This window comes from Motacilla alba, chromosome 7 (genome assembly GCF_015832195.1).
Source record: "Motacilla alba alba isolate MOTALB_02 chromosome 7, Motacilla_alba_V1.0_pri, whole genome shotgun sequence".
Taxonomy (NCBI): Eukaryota; Metazoa; Chordata; class Aves; order Passeriformes; family Motacillidae; genus Motacilla; species Motacilla alba.
Genome location: NC_052022.1, coordinates 33,327,055 through 33,353,703, shown reverse-complemented (window position 1 = coordinate 33,353,703; position 26,649 = coordinate 33,327,055). Strand labels below are relative to the sequence as shown.

General features: G+C 41.9%; 1 protein-coding gene across 44 annotated transcripts in view; it reads right to left on the bottom strand.

Moving 5' to 3' along the window:
* The window catches only part of MAP2 (microtubule associated protein 2), a 225,994-nt gene that overhangs the window by 162,939 nt on the left and 36,406 nt on the right, over positions 1 to 26,649 (bottom strand). For all 44 annotated transcript variants that reach the window (XM_038143129.1, XM_038143130.1, XM_038143125.1 and 41 more), the window contains exon 2: positions 14,119 to 14,177. The gene's annotated coding sequence lies outside the window, so the exon portion shown is untranslated. The remainder of the gene's footprint in view (positions 1 to 14,118; positions 14,178 to 26,649) is intronic.

Below are 26,649 nucleotides of genomic sequence, written 5' to 3'. Positions count from 1 at the left end.
AAACCATAGGCTTCTCTCAAATCATGCCAACTCTTCTCTAAAACCTTTATTTTATGAAACCAGTTCCTCCAACAGCAACACTACTACCGTGCATCTAAGGACAGCAGACTTGCTGCATTGCTCTGCAGCATGCTAAATGTATTGTTACATTGCTTGGAAATCAAGAGCAGAACTGGGCTTGGAGCACAGCCTGCCTGAAGCCCACTCACCCCTTCTGCTGGCCAGGGGACAAAGATCCAGAGACATCACACTGTGCTCTGCATCACTGTGTTCAAAGCCAGTCGTGGTCACAGACACATGTACACATGCACAGCAAACTTAGACTCAATCCTGATACCACACTCACAAAGAACAAGAAAACCTAGGACTTTTTTCTACCACTTGCTGAGCTTTTCTGACCTCAATGAGCCAATTTTTCAGGCTGGTTCTACTGCTTCCATTACGTGGCTCTAAACTATCATTCCTAGAAAAGCCAATCATCAGCTTTTCTAGGAACTCAGTAACTCCCCCATCCCCAGCACTTTTTTCTGTGCTTGTTAAGGACCATATTCTGCTCCCCACACACACACACTAACTAGCACCTTCTTCCCCCAACACTCCCACTGCTGTCCTGCAAATCCCATGCTGCAGCTGAGCTTGGCTCTCCTGCAGCCAGCACAACAGTGAGGGACCTGCAGTAGTGCTAAATTATAGAAGTCTACTGGGCTGCAGACATAGGTGTGAAGGCCAAAATCCAGACCATAAGCAAGGACTGGTCTGGGGAAGAAGTTATATAAAACTGCAAATTCAAACACGTAACACATAAAACACCCAGTCCAGGAAGTGTAGGCGAATTGGTCAGACTCACTTCCTGAATGTGGAGGTGTTGTCACCTTCCTGGTGCTCACACTCAGAATTATCTAATGGTCAAAAATTACACTAACTCAGAAGCCAGGCTTTAAAGTAATTTTTATGCCTAGTTTAGACCCTTCATAATACAATCATGCAGCAAATGCTCCTATAGCACTCTAACAAGTATCTTGCTCCATTTGTTATTTTAAAAGAAAAACGTTTCAAAGAAGTATCCCATAACATGTGGAACTGTGTATTTCCCAAGTACTTGTCGTGAAATCAATACTGAAAGCTCAGGAAGAATACTCAGGTCATACTCATGTTTGATAACAGAAATCCATCTTCCAACAGCCAGCAAAAAGAAAGGGGGATCTGAAAGTTATGTTTACTAGAAGACAAAGTTCAAGATTCTCAAGACATTGTCTCTCCCTTTATTCACCTGTAGCGTTTAATACCTGAAACCAATGCTGTTTACACTACATGCTCTTACAAAATGTGGGGCTGAACATAGTGTCTCTCTCTACTGAAGAGTTTTTAAAACAATTTTACACCCTGCTCATCAACAGGCAGGTCAGGGGCTCCTTCAGACCCCCACAAGGCTCATGTCTGCTAGACTCCCACTCACCTGGAGAGACAAGTTGTCTCCTGTATCATACACAGCTACAGAGTACTGCAAAGTATGAAAACTGTAAAAAAAGATGGTCATGGCAGAACCCTGAACTTTTTCACCAATTCTTTATGATGCCTTAAGTTTTAGCTTTCATGTTTTCCACAAAGATTTTGTACCACATTAGTATATAACTGTGAACTTCATATAAAGTGTTAGCAAGTTCTCCTCACAGTTTAGTCAGACAAAACAATCCCTTTTCAGCCTGAGAACCCAGGACACCGTTGCAGCTTCAGGCCCAAGAAATATAAATAACAGCAAATTGAGGAGAGCAATCTGGGAGGATGGGACTTCATAACCTGAAGCTGTAATTGGGCAATTAACCTCAACGTGTAAATGGACCAAAACTTATAAAAGTGTGAAAACATGTGGCCCATTGTCCATCTTGGCTGTAGCCTCAGCCAGGCTCTTGTAGTGTCCAAGGTGTATCCTTTGGAGGCCTTTTAATAAACACCTGCTTTATTCCTCTAACACTGTCTAGCCTCTGTTCTAGGCAGCCTCTCAAGACATCATTTATGTGCAGACCATAGTGCAACTTCATCACACCCAACTCCTCTGAATTCAAACTAGCACACAAGCTGCAGCCAGGCACTGTCAGCCCTGCTCTCCTTGACAAGGACACCACCAGAACATGTCACCTCTGGAATTACATCTCCAGGCAGCTCTGGCACTGCCGCTGCCCTGTCCTATGGCATGGCTCATTTACCTGGCTCTGAGCACTGACCTTCTGGCCATTTTTATTTCCTAGCTGCTGCACTCCCTGCAGCTCACACCATCCCCATCTAACCTCATCATGGTAAATAGTCACAGCCTGCTCTCTGAGCTCAGGCAACATTTTCATCTGCACCGCTTCATTTGGCCTAACTTTCCTAGATTTTGTTACTCCTGCCTGAATAAGCTATTTCTACATCTCTACACGACTTTTCATTTCAAGTTCTAATACCTATGAAATGTCTTTTCCACTCCATCTCCTTCAGCACCTAGGAAGCACACAAAAACCTCAGCAGCTAACCAGTTATAGATCAAAACATTCCTGCTATTTACCAGTTTGTTTCAAAGCAGAAACACTACAAGGATCTCTGCTTTACCCTGAGGAGCAGAAGAAAGGTCATGTCTTTCACTGTTTTCCTGCTGATAATCCAAGCAATCTTTCCTTTGCAATTGCAATTAGCACTCAGAAATTCTGTGGTTTAAAAGCATGACCTAGCACAACCACATTACACAAGACCAAGAGGAGACACAATGCCCCATAAAACACATAGGCTGTGTGTCTCTGAAACACAAGATGTGTATGGGGGCAAGAGCAGTGTCCACTTCCCAACTCACCAATACCCCCTGATCCACTGCTCCCTGGTGGAGAACAGGGTCCGCAGCAATACTTGCTCATCAAGGGAAATCAGAAAACATCTCCAGAGGAGAGCAAGATTTGAACAGGAGATTAAAGACAGCTTTAAGTCAAAGTGATGAATGTGACAGCTCCCATGCAAAGAGTCTACTGGCATTTGTATTGAGACACACCAAATTCACATAAACCTTCAAGACTTAGCATACTTGCAGAAAAAAATCAACCAGAGCTGAAGAAAATAGCCTTTCTAGAAATACAAGCACTGACATTTCGCAGGCTGTTTCTTAGGATTTCACAGCTAAAATATTTTTCTCTATCTGCCTGGAAAACAGACCCAGAGCAATGCAACCAGACCAGGTCCCAAACTCTTTCATTAACACAGCATCATTTTTGCTTATGCCCTGCTCCAAAGAGCCTAATTTTCAGACTCATAGGGTAGATAACAGCCCTCTGAGATGTGCTGCCCTTGTGAAAGCTGGTATAAAAACACTCTGGCCTTACATCTCCCTTCGTTATGACTGCACCTGCAAAGGCAAAACTCAGACTTTCACCCCATTTCTCTATCTCTAATTCCACATATGCCATGACTGAACTTATACCTGAATTCCAACTAACACAGCTGTATATAGCTAATTAGGGAGCAAATACTGCTTCCTGATGAAGGCAGACACAGCCTAGTGGAGGCAGGACAGTGTCCACTCTGCACTGACCACCCCCTTAACCTCACAGGAAAGGTTCAGCCTGCACTGACCTGGCTGCAGGGCTGGGTCATGCTGCCCACTGATAGAAGGTTCTGCAAAATGCCATCCATCCCCTGCTATGGCTACCAAGGGCTCTGTGCAAGAGGGAAACCACAGGATTTGGGGACAGGCCAGCAATATTTCCAGACCTGTACAGTTAATCTTGGGCTTTCCTGCTCAAAGACTCTAAACTGATGTTTAATACAGAAAAGTACCCCACTGCTTTTTTTTAAAACTTCTGGTCCAAGTCTCAGTCATTCCATTTAATCTAAATGTCCTTTTCTTTTTTTTCCTCCCCTTGCAAGAGCAAGTTTTATCCACAGAGTCATGCACTTGAAAAATGCCCTCAAACCACAAATCACAGTTGCTGTGCCCAGACACATGATTCATAACCACAATAGACTTGTTTGAGGCTTGCCTACTCTCTTTTGCATTGACACTAATTCTAAAGATGAGGTGCAGATTGCTTCTCCTGCAAATATACTCTGTAACTTTGAGGAGACCTGGGTAACCTTCAGCCGCAGCTTCATCCCTTAGCTGCCTAAAGAGACTGAGATTTCAAAAAGACTGCATCAACTACATCAGTGGCCAGCATCCATGATCCATCCTAAGAATACTGCTCCCAAAGAGGAGTGCTTGCATCTTCAAAACTCATCCTCTCAATGAGATATACAGGAAATGGTTCCATACACAACAGCAGCCCCCTTGTGCCAGTCAGACCTTTCCTCAGCCATGAGGACTCACGGAGGAAGGGTGGATGAAGTCAGCAATAAAGGAAACTAACATCTTGCTCCTGACTTCTGGCTAAAAAATATCAGACTTTGACCCTACTTCAAAAGAAATTACCAACCACACTGCTTGTCCAGGTAACCTGCAGGGTCTAAATGGCACTTGTGGTTCTCCATGAAACCCACAGGTCTCCTCCAGCTCAGAAGGCTCTCCATGCATGGCTCAGCAGAATATGAACCTTCTTGCCTGAGCAAACAGGCTGCAAGGCCCACCCATCTTTACACCTGCTGCCCTCCTTGCAACCACACGACACAGAACAGTTTGACTCTGAGGGTCCTGGAGTGTGTTCTCCCACCAGCAGGGAGCTGGGTCTGGGCATCTCCGGTTTCTCTTTTGACTGCTCTCTGGCCCTTCTAGCCAGGGGTAACCCAAGCACTCCGGCAGTTTGAGTTCATCCACACAACTGGGTAGGATGACTGGCAGGCTGCTTCTGTTTGCACATTTGGTTTTATCATCTTCCTGAATGGAGGGGTTTGTAATGTACATCAGTGGAGAAGCCAAGAAAACAAAGAGCTGCTTCAGCTGACATGCAGCACAGCACACTTTCCTAACCTCTCTTCCTTCGAATGATTGCAGTTGCCCCAAAGAACACATTGAAAGTAATATTTTCCCACAGGCATGAATAGATTACAGCATTTCTCTGAACTGCAAATTATTCTATTATTAGCTAATGATTAGCACTGCTGTAGGAACAGCCCAAACACTTCAAACTCAGCTCCAGATTTTGTTCTGAAGAACGCTTTGCATGTAAGGTGCTCTCCCTGGTACTGCACTTATGAAAACAGAATCGCTTTTGTCGATTCACTGAGACACCAAAAAACCATTTTAAACAAAGGGAGGGAATCGCCCATGATGAACAGAAACTAAAAAGCCAAGTTCTTGCACTACAGTACTCTTGTGAGACTTGCTTTTTCCATGTCTCATGGTAACAGATGAAAACTGAAAGCAATTTCCCATCTTGTTCTGTTAGCACAGGGACACCTAATAAATCCCAAGAAGCAGAAGACACACAGAAGGCTTTTTTCTACTTCTTTTGGTTGTATAACTACAGGACATAGTCATGACACTCATGCTATTTCCCACTCTGCCTCCAAAGAAATTCAAGGCAAATAACATAAAAAACACAAAAGATACTGGGGAAAACACACTTGCTACATTTGTGTAAATATAGGACATCTTTCAGGTGTCTGACTGGCTGGTACAGAATCTGGTGACATTCTTTACAGAATGGCTTGACTTAAGGAATTCATTTTCTTAAATGGTTTATTTGCATAAGACTCTGAGACACCTGACAGCAGGCAAAAAGCAGCTGCATCAGCAGGTGCCACACTGATCTCAGGTCTCAATGCTGATTATCAGAAGCAGAGAGGCTGGTCCCAAGGAACACTTAATTTTCTGCTCACAGCCCCCAATTATTCTCCCAGTTCCAGCACCTCCTTCTCTGCTGTGCACAAAAGGAACTTTTTTTTTTTTTTCATTCCCAGAAAGGGCCTGCCATGGGATGGCAGCCTGGGCCTTCTGCTGCCCATATGGCATGCAACAGCACTGCCCAGGAGGAAATGTGCCAGACCCTGTTGGCACAAATTCTAATGGAATCAGGAAGGCCAAACTTGACACAGGAGATGGGCTAAGGCCACGGAGAGCAAGCAGAAGTCATAGAGTCATGCTGGTGTGTGAAGTCTTCCCAAACCTTAGCACTGAACCAAAGATGAGGTTCCTCAGAGCTGAGTCCTTGCACCATACCTGGCTGTTTTAAACTTAGTCAGCACTGCACTCCCAAACAATTTGACCAGCCTGACCAAAAAGAAAGCAAACCCTCCACCATATGCTCACTATTACTGCCAGGGTGCAAGACCAGCTGTAAATGAGAAAGGCATAAAGGCCTTCCTGTTGCTATGCTACAGATGTTGTTCAGTATCTTCATGGTGTATTTCTGAGACTCGGGACCTGGTTTTGCTGGCTGTAACTGCATGGGCGTGCAAGTCCATTGAAATCAATGGACATCAGCAATTTCAGAGATAAAAAAGCATCTGGCCCTGTTGCTTCAAGGCTTCTAGCACAAATACAACATGCACAATTGCATTCTAACATGAAGAGCTTGAGTACAGCAATCCTGAGCTTCAGCTTCATAATAATCCTCCTGCTTATTATGAATATGCATAATTGTCAATACATAACACTGGCAGAGTCAGTCAGAATTGTACTTAAAAGTCCAAGCTTTCTAGCCCAGCTCCCATGGCCCACATATGAAGCTTGCCTTTGAATTGGCCCGAAAAAAGCATCAACTTTTCATCCAAAGCAGTAGTTCCCTACTTGACAGGCTGGAGTCCACATGTTCTCCTTCTGAGCACAATGTAAAGTGTCTCACAGGCACACACCCCTGCTCTAATTAGAAACAAAATACAATTTTATACACATATCTGCCCATACTGTTATTGTTTGCACTATGAAGCTATTTCTCAGTTGTTAGATCAGGCTAAGCTGCTAATTAAGATGTACAACAGAAAAAGCCACTTTGGTGGAAGAAACAAAAAAGCACTGCATGAGGCTCAGGAGCTTGGAATCTGATCCCAGCTGGGTCACAGACTTGCCTACTTACTGCCAGCACTAATTAATAACATTAATATCCTAATGTTCCTCATTTCCTCAGATGCAAACTGGAAAAACTAACAGAGCCTGCTAATGGAGACACTCTGTACTTCAGGACTGGATCTCCAAGCATGCTCCTTCCTCACTGCCCCAGCTATGGAAAAAAATACCTGCACAAAAGAGTAACATAGCATTTTTCTGGCTTCTAAACTTGGCCTCCTCATCACAAGGTGAGCAGAGACAGAGAGCTGTACACTGTACACTGCTAGAGAACAGGGGCTTCCCTCTACCCACAGTCTTGGCTGAGTTCTAACTCATTTGTGACTCCTGCACCTTTACCTCCCACACCACCTCCATAGCAAGAATTTTTGTTCAGGCTCTATTCCCTGAGTGGTGTTTTTCCAAACCAGGTCCAAAAGCCTTTCTGAGATGTAAACATTTAACCACACAGAGCCTCATCACCCACCTGGCTCCTAACCCTGTCACACATATTCCCATCATCTTTTCCATAGAAGGATTATTATTTAGTTCAGCAGGTACCTCAAGAAAAAAAAAAAAAAATTACCAGAAGCTTATAAAGCTCTGGATTTCAAATGCAGCACCATTGTGAAGCACTGAATCTCCCCTATCTCTGAGATTCTCATTGAAATATTTAGAAAGACCAGTCTGAGTGAGACAGCTCTGCCAAAAGCACATGAATCAGTTGAATTCTTGCCTACAGTTCCATACCACAACTAAATCTCTCCTAGGAATGCACTTAAAAACTAAGGATTGAGGTTTTCATGTTTTCATTCCTATTGACTATTATTCAGATGATGGGTCTTAGGAAGCTCAGCTCAAAGCAACCACAACAATAAAGTGTGAGAAAAGTGCATTTCTATCAATGCCTGGCAACGTAAAGCACCAAGTTTCACAGCACTGGGATTACAAACCTAGGGGATGGAGAAACACAGCAAAGCATAAGCAGCCCTGCGTGCCAGCAGTGGGTAAATATGGACAACATATGGACTTCTAAAGAAGTATTTTTCTCTTTTTTAATGAGAATCAAAACCTTACTCCATCCCCTAGAAGTGTAGAGTTGACTTGATTTTATCAGGATTTGAGACACTAGTCTTAACAGCCTAGGAATTATAAACGTGACAAAGTTGTTTCAGCTACACAAAAATATCCAGAGATGTAATAGAGGATGTATGATTTGTGTATTCGTAAAAGTGTTACATGTTTCATTCACAGAATAAAGCAACTGGATATAATATATTATTTACATATATTTTTACATATATATATACACACTGTATTATAATAGCAAAAGAAAATCATGCCAAGCAAAACCAGTTGGGTTTCACACAAAAGTTTTAAAGTCAGTAACTCCTGCATTGATGCATTGCTCAGACAAATGAAGTGACTTCTACAGTCCACCTGAAAATCAAGAATTTGGTGAATGGCTTCCCATTAATACCATAGGCTTCCAAGGTGAGAAGCAACACAAAAGCAAAAACTGCATTACCTTTAGATGATGAGGCATGTTTATGCCTGCAGCATTTAAGAACTGGAAGAAAAATAACTGATTCTTCCTACGACTGTAATCTCTTTTTCCTCAGGATGTCAACCCTTTTATCTTACAGACCTGGCCACACCAGAAAATCTGACATTGCCTTTAGGCAGAGCTCCAGTGAGACACTTCATACAGCCCTATCAGATTGAGTAGCTGTAACCCTGGTTCTACTATTTCTGGTACCAGGAGGGGAAAAAAAAAAAACCAAAAAAAACCTATGAGTGGCTTTTTTGGAAGAAATACTTTTGACATATCAAATGTTAAGTGGTAATGTGTCCAGAAACCTGTGAAGAAATAAGAAATGGAGATAAAAATCTACAAACAGGATATGAGTTGGGGCTCTAAGCAACAGAAGAGCTTCTGCCTCTGAATGCTACGCACACTGAAATGCTCTCTCCCCACCAATAATAAAAGACACTGAAGATGTAAAGGCATTACAGCCACTCTTTTCCAAGGTTGTAAGTGAAGCAAATCTTGTAGATACTATCTTTATCTCCTACACCTGGGGGGCCAGGGAGAATAAAACACATACCAAAAAATCTTTCAGGAATAGAAACTGTTATCCAGGTCTTCACCATTCACCTGCAAACCTACCTGTTGTTCCTGCTGTATCAAATAATCTCCAAAGAGACTTATCTTGCTTAATTTAAACCTTTCAGGTTAGAATTAAAGGGCATAACATTTCTTCAAGACTGTCTCAGAAGATATCATTGCTGCACATCACAAAACAGATCTGGCTCCTACTTCCATTGAAGTCAAAAGCAAAACTCCTATTTTCTGCTCTGTAGAAGGATTTAATCGAAACTGTTTATCCTATTGCCTTCCAGCCTCCTGGTATGATTTGCAGGAGGTAGTAAGGAATGTGGTTTTGCCCCACAGAATAAAATAAGGTTAAAGAGTACTGTAAGGGCCTACTAGCTGGTATAGCAATTTATTCCACATAAATGAATGGCATCTCAGAGTGACTGAAGGCAAAGCATTAAGTAGAAGCAGATGCTTGCAGTTCTACAATATGCTGTTTCCTTTTAAAAGGGAAGTTGTGTGCCACCTGTTCCTTCCATTTTTCTTTTTTCTTTTTTTCTGAAGACACTGCTGGCAATGGAATTAGCCATTAAAAAACAACCCACCAACATTTACTTGGTTAACTAACTAGCACTCAGGAGCTGCTGGCATCAATAAGAACAGCTTGCTAGATACTCAATAAATAGCTTGCTAGCCTTTGGGTTTCACATCTGGTGTTTGGTAGAATGGTAATCCAGGCACCTGTTATTACTCACAAAACTGCATCTTTATGTGTCATATTTAATCTCAGAGAATGAAAAGTGGCCCTTAAAAGAAAACCTATTTCTGTACATTCATAATCTCAGGCTTTGGATTATTCCAGGAAGTGGAGTTTGGACATGTAACCCAAATGCACCTGAAAGAGAACTACACCAACAAGCCAGCTCTGCTGCTGTGCAGTAACAACATACTTGTGATGACTTGAGTAGAGCCATGCCAATGAGAAATCTGGTCTGTTAGACCTCATACCACAAGCACACCTGCTTCAGAGTCATATGGGTGCCAACTGGTTTGTCTGCAGAAATTCTACAGCCACCAGCTTCATTCAGCATCTCCCACTTTTTCTCCTCCCCTGGTCCCCATCCCATCCACAAGCTTTTGGGGAAGAAGACATCACACCAACATCTTTCCTGCTTTTCCACCTACAAACATAGGGAGCATCACACAGTTCTGCAAGGCCACAAGCTGGGGCTGGTGATGTCACAGTTTGATGGCCTCCATCCTGAACTGCTGGATGCAGCCCAGGTCATGTGTTTCTCTAACTCAGCAGCATGTTGGCTGGACCACAGCCCTCCCACTGCCCAGGACTAGCAGGATTGTCCACTGAGAGTGCAAGACAGCGTGCTGCACATCCCAGCAAAGTGCTGCTGGGGGCAAACACCACAGGAGAACTCTGCATGGAGAAACTCTCTCTCCCTCTGCCCCACACCCCACTGCAGGGCTCCTTCTTACAAGAGGAGAACTTGGAAGAACAAGACAAGGAACGCTTCCAATCAATTGGAATGCTGGCAGGTATTTGGAGCAAGATCAAGTTGCTTCAACATAAATAGTGAAGGCTTCATCTAAATAGCTTCTGCCTCACATGAGTCTCTCTCAAAGAGATTCTCTCCAAAGGATGTTGGATGTAATGTCAATGCCTTCAACAGGAAGGTCTGGCTTTCTCTTTTATTTTTTTTAATTTTAGCACAAGGAGAATATCATACAGAAAACCTGTCACAGAGAAAGAAGTAGGGCCCAAGGATAGCATCCTGCTGTTTGACCATGTGGACTGTTCTCACTCCTCTGTGACACAAGTGACATTGTTTTCCTCAGGAGCCTCTGCTGTGGGAGCAATTTGAACTCTTGAATCCCTTTACACTATCTGTTCCTAGCAGGAGAGAATGGTAATGGTGGGTACAGATGAGCAGCTCTGCAAAACAACTTGAGGTGCATAACCTTGCACTGGGAACTAGAGAACCAGTATACCCTGGTAGGATGAAACTTAGATTTCTCCAAGAGATCAGGTGCCTTATTACAATTTTTTATTTGCTGGGCTACAGCAGATCACTTGTACAAGAGAAACAGCCCAGAACAGCAGCAATTTAAAGACAGAAGTATTAATGACTCCACAGTGTGATGCCAGTTCTTGTATATTTTAAAAACAACACAAAGGCAAATGTTAAAAACAACACAAAGGCTAGCTCTGTCTGCTTATAGAGCTTCTAAGAACACCAACTCACTCATTTTTCATTCTACATATTCTTTATTCTTCTTCTAGAGTCAGTGGAATGAGAGAGGTTCTTCAGAAAAAGGCTCAATCCCACATTGCCTTCCCAGCTTCCTGAGATGCTCATCTACAGTCTCTGCTCTCTGCAGGAGGTGAGCAGGGTAAGCACACTGCTTGCAAGCAGTAATGACATACAAGGGCCTAATACTAGGCTAGGCAATTCAGGTCTTCAGGCTTCTGATAAAATTCTCTTCTGTTTTTTGTTCATACCACAAAGAAATTCACCATGAATAAGTACAGGCTTTGGTACCATTATGTACACTTAGGTTCTTCCTGTGAAATATTCCGATAAGAAATAAAACCATCTTTTTGTTGCCTTTATTTTTCCCCCAGGTTCTCAGTAAAACCCAACAGTTCTGCTTACATTTAATATTTTCTTTTTAGGATTGGGGTTTTATTGCCCTTCAAGTGTGAAAAATTAGGTAACATTTATGTCCAACACATGCCCGAGTTTGCAGAGACAAGCCTAAGACAAACAGTCTTGTTTTCATTCCTTTGTGCAAGATACACTGCTGTCTGATGAGCAAAGAAGGTGCTTTGGGGCAGTTCAGAAAGTGATGCAACAGACTGAGACCAGTAAACAGGTGAAGAGCTTCTCTGTGCCATTATATGGGTTGTGTACACGCCTAAGAGAGGGTTATAAGGAAGACTAGCAAGACAGAAAAAGAGAACTGAGCATGATCTGCATGTGCCCTAGATTCACATGAAGACAGAAAGAGAAGAACAAAAGCTAATAAAATTAAAAAAGTTTAATGTGTTTAAACAGCCTTGGTGCAGGATTGCTCCTCTAGTCTGTACTGAGTGTTCAGCTTAATACAATGAGATTTAGACAACTGATCATTTAATTACAAGAAGGTCTTTTGCTCTCCCTTTATGCAAGAACACAGCTTCTATTGATAAACTGTGAGCAGCTCAAATGCAGCTGAAAGTACCAATATTCTAGGCGCTGGAAGAATTGGGTTACTGCTCAATTCTGTGAGCAGACAGGAGTTTGCCTACTCCTTTCAGCTGAAGTTCACCAGCCTGCTCTGACTTTCCTGGTTACACACATCAGCTGTAATAAATCTCTGGTAAGAACAGACAGCACATTCAAACATTGCCACAAAGACTACTGAAGAACAGACCAGCACAGTGAAATGCAGAATGAATTCTCCTCAACTCCCCTATTGCTCTTTGCAAAGAGCACCCTCCAAACAGTTCTGTCTACACTCTTAGCTCAGATCCTCGATTGCTCCTTCCTATTTAGGTTTTTGGATTTGACCTTATTACAGCTTTGAAAGACATATCTCTTCCTGACCATCTAACTTTTTGCCCAATGATCAAGTTCAATGACATGCAGAGGCTGATAAGGAGCAGATAAAAGAAACCTCATGTCCTCACTGAAACACAAGCTAAGACCACTTCTCACTGGATAAGGATTAATATCATGAGCAGGGCCCCTGGCAGTTCCCACTCAAGAACAATGACAACAGGAGCCTTGCTAAATTCTCACATCTCCCCTGATTCTCCCACTGCAAGAGAGGAGGCTTACTTGACTGCGACAATTTTTTAAAACATCTTGAGAAATACAAGTGGTACATCTGCACTGCAGCCCATCACAGCTATAATGCAGCATTTCAGAGCTGGTGACAAGAAACACACTCTGAAATACCCAGCAGAGAGACTGCTGCTCTGCACTGAAATACTGCTGCTCACTCTCTGGCTGTGGACACATCCTCCAGAAAGACTCACGCCTTCACACAAAAGAAAAAACTATGACCTTCAAAAGAGAAATGTGAGACTGCAGTAAGAGCAGCATTATTGTCACCAGAACCACCCCCAGCACGCAGATACAGGCAACGCATGTCCCAGTTTTTATTCCGTTCTCCACCCTAGACAGAAAAGAGCCAACTACAGAAAAGGTAAAAACCAAACCCAAGAACAAAATCCAACTTCATCATGGCTGTGCAGTGTCACCAGATAAACCAGGTGCTTGAAAACTTAACTTTTCTTGGAAGAAGAATGATCAAGTAATTCTTCTTCAAATAACCAATGGACAAAGTGAAAATGGTATTTACCAGCTCTCTGTGCTTTTCACTTCAGTAATTCAAATAACTAAAAGCTGTCTACACCCATTACACAAACTCCTCTCTGAACAGATAATACCAGGGATGCAAGTGGGAAATCCTGGGATCAGCATCTCTCTGCATCTGGGCTGTGTTGCAAATGTGCATATCCTATAAAGAACCTCAATAAAACATTTCAACAAAACAGAGCAACGAATCTTCAGACAAGGTGAGCATGTGGTGACTAACACACAAGTGATCAGCACATGTTGCAGGGAAGTTTTTGCTAACTGTGAACTCTAAATTTGAAGTGTGAAAAGAAAAAAATGCCACGTCACAGATTCAACTTGCAGTGCTTGTGCTCAGCAGCAGCAGCTTTTGGATAGCTCAACTCACAATGACAAGAGGAAATTTCCTACAGAAAATATGTCTACACAAAAAAGTTGGCAAAAACCCCAAATGTGTTTTTATTTTCATTTGTTTCCACATCTGTGCCATAAACACCTTCACCATGCAGCACAGAAAATGTACGTATTCCCTTGGTTTAAAACACCATTACAATACATAATTAATGTACATGCAGGCATAGGAGGAGTCCTGTCAAACTATTTGGGTTTGTTTGAACAAGCCCCAGAGATTGATTAGGCAATCCATCCCAGTAAAGTTAAGATGCAGCATTTCCAGAGCCCTGGAATGACTGATATGAGACCAACAAAAACAGAGAACCCACCTTGCGGTGTTGTTGTCACCTTGTCAGTCACGGGATATTTTATTTCAGGTTTCCACAATCTGAAACAAAAGAAAAGCTCTCAGTTAGTGGCAGCTGTTAAAGGGAAAAGCTTTGTTTTCATTATATGAATTAAAGACTCATGAATTGCAACATGTTGCTAAGAAAATGCCTTCCTTCTCTGCTTTTAGTAACATGCACAAAGTCACACCAAATGCTCTTTTTCAGTGGCTAGAACCTCTCTTGCCATTATAGCTTCCATGCCTTGATTTGCATCAGACCACATCTTACCAAAGAGCCCAGGCCTCCAGAATGCCTGTTTTTGTATATAAAGTGAATATCCATGGAAAAGCTAAATCCTCTGAAGCACAGGCTACATTATGGTGTCTGTTAGGATCAGAGTTTCATTGAAACAATTAAATCCCTTCCTTCTTTACAGAAACAAGATGATCTGAGGGCAGAACACCTTTCATGTATCTAGATTCATTGGGGGTGATTTGCCAAAAATTAGAAAAGACGCTAACAGCAACAGCCCTAAGTACAAGGAGTCAGCAAGCAAACGATGCAGATAATACAACCTAATTTGCCAAAAGCTTCCTTGTTGACAGGAATCCCACAGTTACACTGCACAGTAACAAACGATGTGCTTACAAGCTGCAGACCAGACTGATGGGACCTATTAATTCAGTATCAGGTAACGTGGTATCATATACCACAGAAAATCTGCAGCAGGGAAGCGCTGTGGAGCAGTCACAGAGAATTCTCTGGTGCTACAGCTGCTTTACAGCAGGAGCCTGGGCATCTCCTTAACTGCCTTGTGCCTGAGTTGCTAAACATCTAACAATGGGTATAATATCATCACAATAGCATAAACAAGGACTAATTACTGCTTTGCAAATCCTGGGAATGGCTAGGCAAGGGAGAAGCACCTATCAACTGCAAACTTGTTGGCATTTACAAATTGGATTGAATTGCCTGAGAAGGAAGAAGTACAGACTTCCCTACCCAGCTTCATGTCAACAGCCAACAAATGGATCATTTTCCAGCCTATCATCTTCAATCAACACAAACGCTACCTACAGAACTAACTTCTGCAACATGTGGGTAACAAAACTCACAGCTGGACAAAGCTATTTAAGATACTCATTGCTTCACAAGGGAAAGACAGGGAGAAGATAAAAGTCAGCAGGAATAAAAGGACCTTGTACTTTTAGGGAACTTTACTATGTCTCTCTGTATCCATAAGCATAGGGGGTGTCACTGAAAGCAGTGGGAGTCTCATCTCTGACTTCACCAAAGCTAGAGAAGAAAAATATTTACTTTCACAGAAAGGTAGCGAAGGACAGACTCAATGTCTTGCCAAAGTTAACAGGAATCAGCAGCTGAATCATGAGCAGAAAGCAAGGATCCCATCCTTCCCTCCTTCTTTTAAGCATGGAAGAACTTTCCAAAAGCAGAAAAAGACTTAAGTCTCCACAGCACACTGCTGTCATAACTGAGGATGAAGATGGAGGTGTAGCCAGGAGAAGAGAAGAAGGGAAGTCAAGCTCAACTATTTCCTCTTTCCTCTCAACACCAGCAAATGAAAAGTCAGTTCTTACAATATACTGGCCAGGCATGGATCTTATTATCTTTGGTTAATTCCATATGTCTGAGAAGAAAATCAGCTGTAAGCCGGTTAGACTCACTAAATGATATTTATCTAAGGTACCACCCCCAGGTGCAGAGCCATGCACCAAAGACTGAGCATTCTTTAGGAAAATGCTACTCATCCAGACACTGTTAGTAATGGTCAGCAAAACACCACCAGGTAACAACTCATACATAATACTCCCCTCTTGAGCAAAAACCCATTCAGCACCCTCCAACCTCTGAGGAGCTCCCCAGTTCACATCCAAACCAAGAGACAAGGAGAGACGGTACCAGCAGGATCCCTTTTCTCAAGCTTCTGAGGAGCAAATGATGGACAAGCACACAACTCCAGCACCTCCAGCAAGCAGAATTTCCAGTATTTTTACAGCTTGGTCCACAATTATTTACTCCTTAGAGACTCCAGACTCATCTTTCTATCTGTGGTCACAATAAAAGGGAAACAGACTGGTTGTTAAAATGGCCATGAAACACCAATCAGACACCCATTTACACTCCTGCTACAGTTTCACTCGGTTAACTCCGCTTTAAAAACATCAAGATTTTCCAAATCACAGCCCTGACTCATGCAGCCTGTGGTGAACAGGGGACATATTCTGGAAAAGACTACTAATAAAATACCATGCCAACTGCTTGACTCAGAGAAAACAAGATTAGCACCGCGACACGTTGGCATTTTGACTTCTGAATACTTGCTGGATGATAAAATCAGGAGCTGTCTTTAAAGTCTACACTGAACAAAACTATCTACCATTTTCCTGCAACTATAGTGGCATTTCCTAATGTGTCAGCTTTTATGTGAAGTTGGTGCTCCTGCAAGGAGCCACACTGACAGCTCTGGCTACCAAAGTCTTTCACTAACTGCTTTCCAGTAAGATCCCACAGGAAATTAAAGTTATCCAGTGTTTTCCACCGTCCAGTATACACCTGCCCCAAGAGATGGGCACATACTATAATGATAGCTCAGCTTATCAAAAAAAATACATTGGCATAACTGGATACATCTTCCAACACCCTGGGGACAGTTCACTTCAGAAGATGGAGCTGGTTTGGATAAAAGGGAGAAACTGTTTGGAAATCTGAAGGTGGAAGATGGGTTGGGTAATGGGGATGATGAAATGACAACATCAACTGTTCAAATATAAGGAAGGAACAAGTAGAGCAGATTAAGGGCAGTGAATCTCAAAGAAAAAAAGACAGATTTTAAGCAACTCCACAGAGGTCAGTAAGGCTTCAGAGGAGGCCAAAATGCAGAAAAGTGCTAGAAGTGGAATAAAAATACAGAGAAAACTTATTTTATGGTAAAACAAAGGTGGGACATCAACTGACTACAGTGTTGACCACAGAAATATGTTTAAAGAAGGCAATTATGCACGAAAGTCAACTTGAAATGAAATCTTACTAAAAATTTTTTATCATTAAAAAAACAGCAATCAACAGACTGAAAGCAACACTCACTAATAGATGAAACCACTGACACAGTGAACTCACAGGAAATGAGGGAAGACCTAAAACACCGCCTAAAACAAAGCACAGAACCACCAACCACCATAAAAAGCAAAGAGGATGATAACCACACAGGGAATTGGGAGACCTGTCAGCCTAACTCAGGCTCCCAAAACAAACTGTGAATTAGTTATAAATATCTGAAAGACAGATGGTCCACATCAGCAAATCTACTTCCGTAAAGAACCAACCAAAACAAAGTGGTCTGACCTACCTTTCTGCTACAATATAGCATATATACTGGAAAAGGGCAGCACATATATCCTATATTCTTGGGGGGGGGGGAGGTGGTTGAATGTGTGCTCAGGGGGGTAGGGCTAGTGAGCCTGAGGCTCACTTTCTTGCAATGCTTTGTGTGAGCAGCCAGAAAAACACTGAGCTGAGAGACTTCACAAGTATTTAATCACATTCAAAATCATCCAAAATCAGTGCCATGGAGCTCACTGATCTAAAGTGCTGCAGCAGAGGCAGCAAAAAGGAAATGTTTCCACACAGAGCTTCATCCACCAACATATCTGAAACCCAACAGGCTGAGCCCAGGTACATAACACTGCTCAGCCAGTGCAAGCCCACATTCCTCTCTGCTGTGCTGGCTCCTAGGTGGAGGCAAGTCACACCCCACAGTAATAGCAAGGTGAACAATTGAATATTCAGCCTCCACTGAAGAGGTTGCTCCTAACAGGTTCTCCAGAGCTCTTCTGTCAGAGCCATCAGCCTCATACTGCTAAGTGTTGTCTGACACACAGACATGCCTTAGCCCAGGAGATAATCCTACAAAGTATAAAGCTAGCAGTTGTTCAACATGTCTGAAAGACTTGCAAAGGCGATTTAGGCTAATCCAACTAAATTAGGAACCCTCTGAAGCTGTCAGTTGCCTTCACTGGACAGCAAAAAAGAACCAGGTTAACAGGATGGAGATATCCTCTGATGGGAACCTGCTGCCACCACCAAGATCTGCATTGTATCTCTTACAATTCCTTCCAGCCCTGTGCATTTACCGTTCCTTGATCTGCTCACTGAAGATAATGGACAGCCCAAGATTTTGGCTGTTCACCTGCCCACAGGCCATGAAGCTGCGCTGCAGGAGCTGTCTGTGGCTGCACTCTGAAGGCCTTGGCCCTGAAGGTACACTCAGCTAAATGACATTTTGGACTGGGGTTCACATTTGAAGCCTACTGGCTCAGCAGCCTGCTCATGGCAGTCTCTGCGAAGAAAGACCAGAATAATCTTCCATTTCCTGAAAAAGACAAATTTCAATGCTCACTTTATCTCTAACTGACCTAAGACCATTCCTCTTCTGCTATGGTACTTTTTGATAGCCTCTCCTACCACTTCTAGTGAAATGGAACATTTAATGAGTTCTAAAACCCCCAGAATATCTAAGACTGTTTACACATGAGAAATGATCTGTGGCTCAGAACTGAAGCAGCAGTAACACAACAGATCTGTAGGGCACCTTCCCTGCTGTGCAAAAAGGGAGTAGATACACATTGAACACTTTTAATGGAAGCCAAGAGCCTAGTTTTCCAGGAGCACATACCCTTTCAACTTTAATCTGCCAGTCTCAGGGACAGGAATTCACACAAAGAATACAGCGAGCGCTGTTGGCATTTCTGCAGTGAAAGAGCCTCAGAGCTTCTGTTTGGTTTTCTAGATGATCCCGTTATCCATTCTTTTAATGTTTGAACACATTTTCAAGGGTGCAACTCAAAACACTGCAAGGGTACCGACAGTGCAAGACAACATGTAACTAACAAAAAACCCTGACTTTGAAGAGAGATCAGTGTTGTTACCATTCCTCCTAGTCGAGTAATTCCTTTATCCTCACGACAAGGTACTTCTGTTAGTAAGAGCCTGCAAATTTTTAATTGTTCCCCATACTCATTCACAGGCAATGTCTTCCTCATAGCAGTTCTGATTCCCAGGAGTTTATTCAGTTTATCCAGTTGCAAGTAACATTAAACCAAAGCCTCTTAGTATCTGCTCTCAAAATTGTTCAATTTATTGACATCAACACTGTAAGAGTTGACATGGTCAGAAGCTTTCTGTGAGGAAAAGAATTACCTGAAATTTTTTTCTTCTTCCATCAGATTTCACACTCAAAGGCCTGACTCCTAGCTAGGACAGGTCAGCATAGCTCTATAAAAATTTAAGGAAATGCCACCAGTTCACAGGAGTTAAGGATCCATCGTGGACACTTGTGCTGGGAAACCACAAAGTGAGTTATTCTTTTCTCCATAGTGATGAAAACATGCTTGAGAAGTATCTTTGCTTTCTTTTGCTGAGACTCTACATGTTCCTAAAAAAGTCCTCAAGCATTTTTTCTGTTACTCTCACATGTGGTCCTGAACCCACAAAGTCAATTGGAGCTTCACGACTGACCACCACTTCCCAACCACATCATCACACTTCAGCCCTGCCAATCACAACTTTTCAAGAGGAAGTACTAAATGAACAGCCTCCCTTCCCCTTTACAGGCTCCTACTATTTTAATGTCCCAACACCTCCTAGCCTATAATCTTCACCTTCCCTATTCTAGCACCATACAGCAAAGGATTAGTTATCCCAGCACAGAAGAGTTACTGAGGCACAGAGAAATTAAGTGATTTATTGCAAGTTCCATATAAGTCTTTAGAAGCATTTACAGACCTCAAGTCAGATGGCATCTATCACAGTCTCAGATGATGCTAAGAGCTCTCAAACAGGCTCATGGCAGCTACACAACTTTGAAAAGTCAAGGAGCAGCACTGGTTAAGGTTTAATAGTTAAAAAAACCCCTCTTTCAATACCACCATAGACAGCTTCCTTTCAACAAACAGCAAATCAAAGAATAAAATGCAAAGCTTCAATAATACAGAGAAGAGTGACACTCACTTCCAAAAATCAAGTTCAATTTAAGACATTCGTATCAGAAATCAATGAGAGTTCTGGAGTTTCTACATGTCATATGCAGTCACAGGAAGGATTTCTTTGGGGAATCTTATTTTAATTAGATAATGAATCAATTCAATTTGTGGTAACCTAGGCTTTTAATACTCAAATAGGTTGATATATTAATCTTGAATAAAGTAAAAATACTCTGCCATACCAGAAAAGAAAAAGTTAAAGAATTAACTTTTCTGAACAGTCAAAACTCCAGTTTCCTGATGCACAGTTTAGACAACTGTGTCATTCCCAGCCTCTAGCCAGGTTCTGGTAACCAACCCCTTCTCCATGCCCAAATTACTCACACAGAGCCAGAGCACAGTGCTCATGACTCCACAGTGACCCCAAGCAGCTTCCACTGGTTACCTACATGTAAATTATTTTTTCCACCTCTACAGTGGAAGTGCCCTCCCATTCACTGCAGGGCTCGAATATATGAATTCCTAAACCGAAGATAATATAAGAATGACTGATACAGAAAAGTCAGTATTTTCAGGGCAGTCTTACAGAGTTTGCAGAAAACAGAAAGAATTAAGACATGTTCTGAAGATACAGGAGAAAAGCAAAAGCAAAAACCGGGTGGCTGTTCCCAAATGGAGGAACATGTGCTTAATGAGGCAAGAGTGCTGCAGAAACAAGCAATAATGTGATCCCATAATTAAAGACTGCTTTGTAATATGTATGCAGAAGGCTGCCACAAAGACTGCACAAACACCCCTTTTTCCAGTGTTTCCTGAAATGAGCCATTTGACTCAGCAATGTTAAAAGGTTCCTTTAACAGCCTTTTTTGCTCTGTGATACATCATCTGATGTGACTGAGGTCGAGTGCATTAAGAATCTGTGTAACATTTTGTGCTGCAGCATGACAAAAGAGGCACTGTCTGAGCTGCGAGGGCTGACCAGCACTCTGTCTATTTCTACAGCCATACTAGAAACACATGTGGAAGTGCACAGAACTTAGAATTCATTTTAAAACCTTTGAAGTAAATAGGGTGTTTAAATTCTGAATAAAATACATAAATACAAAGTCCTTGGTGGCCTCCTAGACCATATATGAAAGAGAGTGGCATCACAGAAACAGCACATTAATGACATTACCCACTCAAAAGGTTAACAGGGGAAGGCAAGGACACACAGGGCTTTCTGTGTGCCTTACCAGAGGGACCTGCATTACAAGTAACAATGGCAAACTCCTTCAAATCTGGCTTAGAAATCCCATTTTTTACAGATTTATTAACTTTTAATTAGTAGGCACAAGCATCACTCTAGTTCTAAATCATCCTTCCTTCGGAAGTGACATTATCTCTATTGTATTTGTATTACAGTGAAGGAAGAATGCACTTTTTCTTTTATTAAAAGGGCTGACGCTCAGTAACACAATTAATGAGTAGCTTTGAATGTTATCTTCTTTTGAAACCCTCTATTCAGGATTGGAACACTGTAATTATAGGTGCTGAGCTTACAACTTGTCTAGGTACATTTCAAAATGCTACATATATAATTCATCTTAAGCTTTTTTTTTCAGAACAGAGATTTTCAAACATTCAAGGAGTTCAAAATGGGGAATTTGATTTAATAGGGACTGGTCACACAAAGCAGATATTCAGAAAACTGCCCCAATAGCCCTAAGATGGCCACAATTCTGTAAGCAAAAAACAGGAAACTAGACTGCAGCACAGCAAGCTGTGATTCATGAAAATAGTCCCTCCACCACTTAAACAGCCCTGCTAACCTCCGTGGGTCTTATCACATAACCACACGTAAAATCAAGACATACCAAGCACAGGGCTGAAGGGATCCCATGCAACATTTCCACTAACACTTTTTGGTTCTGGAATAATCTCTTTGACAGCCTTTTTTTTTTTTTTTTTCCAAAAGATACAAGGAAAGCACTTGTGAGCAGGCAAGCACAGCTGCAGCATTAAATAAATTAGAATACACTTGTCAAAATTCTAGACAACGTGTTGGTTTAAGAGGGGGAAGGTGGTGCAATGTTAACCTAACCACACAGGCAAAGACCACTTGAAGTCACTATATTCAGGATCAACGTGCAGGAGAGCAGACTGTTTATAAGTACACAAGTTCAGGTCCTCAGTATTTGGGTGTGCATGGATAGATGTGTTAGCATGTATTTGTGTATATATATATATATATATATATATATATATATATATATGTGTATATATATATATATATGTGTATATATATATATATACACACACACTCCAAGTAACTACATAAACTATTTTTTTAAGAATAACGGAAAGTGGGTGGAAAATGAAAGTTAACCAGGACACAAACATCTAAAGAGCAAACATATTAAAAATTCAACATCCCATTCAATTATAGTAGGTTCTAAAATTATTTTCTGAACACTGGTTTCTACAAGCACAAGACTGCCACTGAACGAGAACTACCCCTTCCACTCTGAGCTGAAACCAAGAGCACCACTGATCTGAGCCCTCTGCTGTGTCAATTGATATGGAAGAGGCACGGAGCCACGGATTTCTCTTTTTTTTTTTAATCCTGTAGCATAGTAACTCTGACACCAAGTCCCTCTGCAGTGGCTGAAGTGCACACGATCTCAGGAAAAAGCCTTGTGCTGGCTGCCAGCTACTAAATCAAGCTAATCAGCAATGTGCCGATGCATGCTGATGTTGACACTTCAAGGATCACAAAATATTCAGTTCTACTCTATTAATCCCTTAATGCTGGTTCCCATCAATCAAAAAGCCCACTCTAATTACAGGTTTCAAAAAGCAGCAGTAAGATCATTAACAGAGCAATGCAGAGGACAGCACAACAAGAAAAGGACTTTGGATGCCGAATCCTTTCTATGCAAAGCCTAGTGTCTGCAATTTCCTCAGAAGCATCAATGTCAAACCACAGGCAGAATCACCTGCATGCGCTTCACAGAGGTGTGGTAAGCCAACAAGCTGTAAGAGCACACTGCAAGCATAAATCACTTCCTAGGTGCTATACCAGTCCCTAAAGTTAGGTACATACACCTCACACTACAAGGGCTGAAAACTCTCTTGCCGGCTATGTGGACATGGGACATTTGCACCAGGGGCACAGTTCTGCTGCTCAGTCTGTCTCCAGCAGCTCACTCTGCTGAACAGAGCCCAGTATCATGGGAGCTGCAGAAAACATGACTTAATGACTCTGCAGTCTCACTGCCCCCTTCTACACTTCAAACTAATTTTTCTCTGCTATATACAGTGAGCTTGCAGTTCTTCAGAGAAGAATTCGCTCTTCTTACTGCTAAGTCACATCATTCAATTTTCAGTTTCTCTCTGAAAGCACTATACTGGCTTTATGTTTTACACTTCCCCTCCCTTTCACCATTCTCAATTTACTGTGCAGCCTTTTGCAATCTCTCAGCAGACAAACCAATTCCTACTATCATCCTTTCACCAGTCTTCTTGAGTAACATTAGTGAGACATGCAGTGGCTTTGGGGAGCTGGACCCTTTTGGTAAAGACTAACTGAGCCAGACACACTCTAAGACACGCAGTCAAGAGCCTCCAGAGTGACAAATTGTTTGAAAACTAAACAGAGCAAATAAACACAGGCTCTTCTGTCCAAGTGTTAGGATTTTTCCCACTTCCTCCCTTCATGTGTTAAGTGTGAGATCATACCCAGACACACAGACCCCAGGAATACTGTAGAATTAATGGCCCCTGCATAAAAACATGGAATACATCAGGAAGCACATGTGCTGTCAGCTAACCTTGATATGGATGTTTGCTCCACCTTATGTCAGTACTTAAAATCAGGTGTCTCTGGCTAGGATAGTCAGTGCTGAAGTACCTGTCATCATCCACCTGGACAAACTACGCTATTCCAAGACTTCTCCCTCAGCATTCCCTTCTCAGCTGTTTGCTCTGCACATTTTCCTCTGATTTCCCACTGTCTTCTTGCAATCCCCAAGAACCTTTCCTCTACACCACTGAAATAGCAGCAGTGCACTGGGGCAGATGTAAGCCAAGTGCTGTAACAGTTGAGGGGAAATATCATCACCATCCAACAGATAAGGCACAAGAACTCCATGATTTCTCTGCTTAGCCCTGACGTCTCATCTCACAAAACCACTTTCCACCTCACAAAATTCAAGGTATAAGCACTCATAGCTCATTATAAAAATTGCTTTCCCCTGAAGCTGATTGCAACAAAGTCCTACCATCCATGGTGTCCTCAGGCAGACACAGGATGTGCACATCAGGGAGGCAAAATATCTGTGCTAAAGCCCTACATGGCTGTACCTCAGAGAGGACTCTTCTATACTTGGCCACGGAAGAAAGAACATTCAACAGAGCAAATGACCATGCAGAAATTGGCAAAAATCACTCAAGTCAAATACGCTCAGAGTTACAAACAAGGGTACATTGAGTTGATGATGTCTGTAGGGCTAGGGCCTCCTTTGCAATGCCCCTAGCTCAAAGGCAAATACGCCAGCAATAATGGTAACTGAACCAAAGCACTGGATAATTCTGCCCTAAGGAGAGAACATCTGGTAAAGGCTGATGAAAAAGCTGGAATAGCTCTAGTAAGAGAAAGCTTCAGCACCCACTGTTACCTGCAGGTCTCTTGATCATTACGGATAGATCCTGTTAAGCACAGGTGAGTTACTTTGCCAAGCACAGAAGAGGATGCCACCACAATAGCATGACAGGTCTAACATCACTGCAGCAGAACTGAGTGGAGCTGCAGGCAGGCACAACAATCAGTAAGATGTCAGCACACCTGAGCTGCCTGTGTGGCCATGGCCTGTGTGCTTTCTGTCACTCCCATTTGCTCAGAAACTACTTGCCTTGAGGCGAGACACAACTTCCCACTTGAGACCATAAATAAAACACCAACCAAGGTAAATGAGATGAGCAAAGAGAACACACCTCATCATCCCCATCAGGGAACATTTTCACTTGTCCTTTTCTTGAAGACTAAGAGATGGGTAAATAAAAAACCCCAGTGATTGCTCAGGGTTTTCTTCACTTCCATGATTTATCTTTACAAGGGAACCATTCACATCATCTTATACAGTGTTAACTCTAATGCTTTCACCATTCACACCTATCCAGGACACCAGCTCTGGTTACCAACCATCACTTAAAATACTCACCCACATATTCTATCCCTATCTCTGAAATCATGTGAATTGTTCACTGAGCTGCTACAACAAGGATTCCTTTAGAGAAGACCTGCTTAACATGGCATATAGGGAATACATCAAAGGATTTCTTTTCCTGTCAGATTAGAAAATAAATAGACAAAATGACATTTGCTTTCCAAGATAATGGCTGAAGTTACACCAATTCTTTAGACTTCTTAGCTTTAGGGGAGGAATTTCTGAAAACACGGTAGCATATACAGACCACAGAATACAAATTCCCAAAAAAAAGTACACCTTCTAATATTCTGTGCCTTTTGAAGAGGGTAACAGGACAAGATACACATAAAATATGACCCAGAACTGGGTCTTGTAAACCATATTCCTTCATCAAGCAAAATATAAGCAATTTCTGCAACCAAGAAGGAAAAAAGCTAAAATGTGCTGCGAAATTGTGTGAAGGATCTTTACCTTGCATGTAGCAAGTTTGGATGAGCCACTGAGGAGTTACTGTGCACAAACATAGATATAAACAGATACTATATAGATAGATATTATAGAAGAACCACAAGATATCCTTTCTGCTCCTCCCTTCCCAGATGCCTTGAAAATCCCTATGGATTTTACAAGAGCAGAGGCCACAACCGTCCAGCAAAACACACAGCAGCAACTTTTACCTGCACAAAGCACCCAGGAAGGCAGCTCTGTCTTGGAGCAAGAGCCTCTGAAGGAAAATAAAAATGAGTTATCTAGGCCTTGTGGCCTGGATAATCCTGTAATTAAACAAACTTTTAACAGCTCTCTAGTGGTATGCAATGCTGGTAAGAATCACACAGCTCTTGTGAAAAATTTTAAAGTTGAATCTGCTTTTCTTCTGCCATTTTGTGGATAATTCTGTTCTCTTCTTCACCTTGCAAGAAAAAGACGTCAGTTTTTCTTTATAATATAAATAATACTTCATAATACTTTATAATATAATACTTTATAATATATATAATTCTTCACTAATTTTAAAGCAGCAATCTTCCAATTTAAAAAAATGTTGTACTGGTGATATTTATCTTATTAAGATATTTAACACAACAAAAATCACTGGATTTCATTCTCTCATTGCAAATACCTCACCACGAGTTTCCAGAGCCTTACCCTTCTACTAAAGTAGAAGTTCCATACCAAGGAACAGACTTTCAAATTACCTGATATTGCAAGAAAGCACACACACAAGAATTATGCTTCACAATGGGAGGAAGAGGAGCCTATAAATTTGATATGCAATTTCCAAAAGACAAATTATATTCACCATTAAACATTTAGACAACAGCTAAGGAAAAACAATCAGAATA